The sequence below is a fragment of the Nannobrachium achirus genome, assembly GCF_963921795.1.
Source record: "Nannobrachium achirus genome assembly, chromosome: 13".
In the NCBI taxonomy this organism is placed as follows: domain Eukaryota; kingdom Metazoa; phylum Chordata; class Actinopteri; order Myctophiformes; family Myctophidae; genus Nannobrachium; species Nannobrachium achirus.
The window spans coordinates 23000564-23005276 of NC_137833.1; the positions used below are offsets into that span (position 1 = coordinate 23000564).

General features: G+C 44.4%; 1 protein-coding gene across 1 annotated transcript in view; it reads right to left on the reverse strand.

Moving 5' to 3' along the window:
• Positions 1–4713, reverse strand: part of LOC308297219 (B-cell lymphoma/leukemia 11A-like) — a gene marked incomplete at both ends in the record, with an annotated part of 75135 nt that overhangs the window by 56909 nt on the left and 13513 nt on the right. The window lies entirely within an intron of this gene.

Genomic DNA, 4713 nt, shown 5'->3' on the forward strand with positions numbered 1-4713 from the left:
ATGTCTGCTCTCACTGTGTGTGTGTGTGTGTGTGTGTGTGTGTGTGTGTGTGTGTGTTTGTGTGTGTGTGTGTGTGTGTGTGTGTGTGTGTGCGCGCACACGCACGCAGGGGGGTTTGTATAAGAAATCAGTGCGCCCAGCTCTGTGACGCTAAAGCGAGCCCAGCGGTGAACACCTAGGATCTGTCAACATCCCCGTCTCTGCACTTAAGGGAGTGAAATTAAAATGACAATGATAAAAGGCTGTAACATGTGGGACAGAAAATAAGGTGGTGAGAGCCGGGCCTCCGTGATGACAGGAACACGTGTAACGCGCAGGGGAAACGATTACAGCGCAGACTGATTTCGATAATCAAAATGACAGAAATCCACGTTGGAAAATAAGATCTTGCACACCACAAAGCTAAAATCTCATTTTTTTTCCTAAAACCTAACAATTCCAATTCCAATGAAAGGGGGGGATAAAGGAAAGTTAGGGGTTATAAGAAAATATAGCGTTCACAAAAAAGGACATAATGACATGTGGGTGCTGTTGTGTGATTTGATACGGTACTACTGTAGTGTTTTATTTTATTTTGTTCCTGTAATCTGCACGGGAGAAATTGTCACAAATGTGTCCAACATATGTGCTGAGAAAAAGCAGCCTTACCGACTGCTTTAGGTCGAGAGAGACTTCCTATAACTCTCTGTCTTTCTCCATGTGTGACTACCACACTCTGTCTGTCTCTCTCTCTCTCTCTCTCTCTCTCTCTCTCTCTCTCTCTCTCTCTGTAATGTGTGACTTATAGTTCTTAGATACCAACCACTTTTTTTACAGCCGGAAATCGGCCTTAAGGAGCCGTTCAGCTAAATTCTTCGACGCAGAAGGCCCAGGATTAACGCCTGACTAGCTTTTAAGATGCCTTTTGTCAAGCGGGGCTCCTCCATGCCCGCGTTAAACACCAGAGTATAGTGTGAACACACAGGCGGGTGAATTAAAAGACAGGGACATTATTCACTGTACCTTCTTGTATAAAAAAAGGAGGGAAAAAAGGGAAAAAAGAAAGAAGAGAAGAAGGAAATCTTTCGCTCCAGGAGGTGAGGAGGAGCCTGACTCTTGAGGTAGCCTCGTCTAATGCACATTGACCTTCTTTACACCGCCGCCCAATTTCACATTTTAATGAACCTAAAACCACTGAGAATCAAAAAATAGATTTTAATTTTCGGTAGTCTGGGTGATTGGTACAGATGTCTGATAAAAGGGCTAGAGAGGAGGTTCCTCGGGTGCATGCCTAAGACAGTGACTGAGTGCAGTTTGTCTTTCAGTGCGCGTGCATGCATGTGCGCGTGCGTGTATGTATGTGTGTGTGTGTGTGTGTGTGTGTATGCGTGTGTGTGCGCGCGTGTGTAAGAGAGAGAGAGAGAGAGAGAGAGAGAGAGAGAGAGAGAGAGCGAGCATAATATGCAGAGGTTGAATTTGCTTCGAGTGTGTGTGCGTGTCAAAGGGAGAAAGATGGGGGGGGGGGGGGGGGGGGGTAAAATGTGGACTAGTTCCCAGCGCGCACAAGGGGAGGAAATATCATTGAACGAGATCGCGACGCCTGTGCGCAAACCGGGACACGGAGATAACATGTGATGGATTTCGCGGTGGCTGCTGCTGTGCTGGGCCCCTGGTTCCCTACTCCTTAATTTAACGGCGGGTCAACTGCCCCGCCGGCCCCCGGTTACACAACAACCCCGGGGCATTATTATTACATCTAACGGATCAAATCTAATGAAAGCTGCATATAAGCCCTCACCTCCAAAACCTTACTAACTGCGAGCGGATGAGAGCAGGTCTGAAAAGCATTTGGAGGATTTAATGAACAAAAACAACAAAAAATAGATCGGATCTTAAATCTAGATGCGAGTAATTTAATGGAAAAAAAAAAAAAAAAAAAAAAAAGCATGATCACTTGATTGTTTAATTTGCGTTTATGGTAGCCTGTCGTTTAGCTGTAAACCTGAGTTTAGTATAGGATTGCCTATAACTGTGCAAAATGAAACGAGAGAAGTCAAGAGGATACCACGGCAATTTACATAATCCAAACAAGAAGATGATAATGCTTCTTAGACAGTTTCCGTGGTATGCACTGCACCTAATTAGGACCCTTTAGAAAGTTGTGTGCTATATATATATATATATATATATATAAAACTATTAGAAGAAAAACAAGGTAATGGGATTGTCGCTCCCTTCCCTAAATAAACTGCAAGAAATATGCGGTTTAGATTAACTGCATACATAGGCTAGCCTCCCTGCATATGGAAATCATTTTGTATAAATTATTGGAAACAATCGTGCATGTAGAATATCAGGAGACCAACACTTTCTCTACAGCCTATACAAAATTATTGTATTATTTTGTCAATTTTACCAGGCATAGACAAATATCTTAACATCCCCCGTGCCACTGTTGATGCACTAAAAGAAAATGTTGCGGATTGGTAAATTTAAAAACCCTATATTGCTCAGAAATGATTGTAATTGTTAAATAATAATCACAACAAATAAAATATGTCTTAACGATACGTCAAAACATTTAAGAAACAGAGTTGGTCAGTTCCTATTTAATGACAGAAGTGGTGCCATCGTGTAGCCTATAATGCAAAAAGATAAAACGCCTTTAGACTTCTCTCTGTCCATGCATGCTCCGGCGTATATAGGCCTGTTTAGTTGCATATTCAGATCGCTGGCTGCCCGTGTTAAAAAATAAAACCTAAACATGCTCCATAAAATGTAACGGGGTTGGGGTGGTAAAAACAGCCAATTTGATGCGAAAGGGGGGAGCATATACATGGGAGGCGGAGACGGGCAGGCCCCGCCGTCTTGTACATTTTCCCCCATCCATTCTAAACATATCGTCAAATATGTAGATAGGGGTGGCGGTGAAATTGATCGGGTTCAAGTTCAACGGCGTTTACTGATCATGGTGTGCCTCCTAGCGACGGCAGAGAGAGGAACATGGAGGAGAACACAGTACATTGACTGACTGCTGGACTCTGCTCCAGCCCAGCGTATAGGCTATACCCTCTCTCTTCTCTCTCTCTCTCTCTCTCTCTCTCTCTCTCTCTCTCTCTCTCTCTCTCTCTCTCTCTCTCTCTCTCTCTCCCCCTCTCTCTCCCTCTCTCTCCAAGACCCACCAGCGACAAGCTATACGGCATTGCTTCTCAAAGTGGGGTCCGGGGACCCCCATGGGTCCTTGAGGGAGCTCCAAGGGGTCCCCATCCAAATGATATAGTTAGGAACCAAATGGACCCTTATATTACTCAGAGAGTGTACAAAAAAAGGGAACCACGTTTGGTTCCCTTTTTGTAACGAGTTAAATTAACATTGATTTTACAATAACATTTGGGATCTCAGAGATACAAATGCCATTAAATGGGGGAACGTCTTTATGTAGCCTCTATGTTGCATGTTAAACTGGGGGTCCTTGAAATTTAAATGGTTGGGAATCACTGCTAGAGCCGTGAAAATCGTCTCTTATGAGGTCCCTATATGGCGTCTCTTTTCAAACGGGGGTCCGTGGGCCACTAAGTGTCAATTTGGGGGTCCTTGACATGAAAAAGTTTGAGAACCACTGCTACACGGACCATACACGGAACGAAACCCAATCGTGCAAGGTGATCCGCCTAAAAAGATGGTCCAGATATCTTGTATCTTATGTTTGCGGCATCAGATGCGATGACACCGTTTCGAGTGGCACAAGATGTTACGGGGTGCCATGGTGGCACATGGTGTGGCTGGCAGGCAGGCAGGCTGGCTGCCTTATCCCCACACCTATCCACCCTCCCATTAGGAACACACTGATACAGCACGCAGCTTGCAAAGCAAATAAAATCGAAGAAGAAACCGGGGATTGTAAAAAGAACGGCGTGCGTAATAACGGCATGTCACCCGCTGTTGGGAAATCATTATCCTAATTCGTCACAGGCTGGTGGTGATCACTGTTTTTTTTTGTTTTGATATTGTCTTACCTTGAATCCGCACATTCAAGCATTATGAGCTGAACTTGTTATTTGGAGCATCCAAATGTGGCTTAATGGTAAATAAACGGAGAGAAAATAGACAAGGCGTCTGTCGTCCTGCACGGTAAAGTCAACACTGCAGAGGAGGCACTGGTCTGTTATACAGCTACACATGAAGGCTATATTCAAATATCACATTCATATAAAATGGTGTAATATAGGCTAAAATAAACCGCTTTAACCATATAGCTATTGCGGAGCTGCATGCTTGCGATCGAGGGGGGACTACACACGCGCACGCCGTGCTTGTAAACAGTCAGCCACGAGAATCTTTTTTTCTCTCTCCCCAATCAAAATCAGCTTCCTTTTTTTTCTCCTTTTTTTGAAAAGCGTCCAAATGTATAGTAGTACGGGAGAGGAGGAAGACTACCTGCGGCAACGGAGAGACCCAACAACCAGGAATATTCCCAGGTCATTTTTCTACGAACCTCCGCGAAAAGGAATGAGTGAGTATGAGAGACTACTATGGTACAGCTCGCACAGCCCTGTGTGTGCATTTCCATTGACCGTGTCGGCGGGGGCACCGAAAGGCTTCCTCGATCGCGACCAGTTTTAGCAGAAAAAAATAATAGCGTTAAAATAAGAAAATAACTTTTCCCTGTCTTTCCTTTGACGGGAATCTCTTTGACTTGACTTTTACGCACGGAGCCCGTTTCACTCTCTCTAC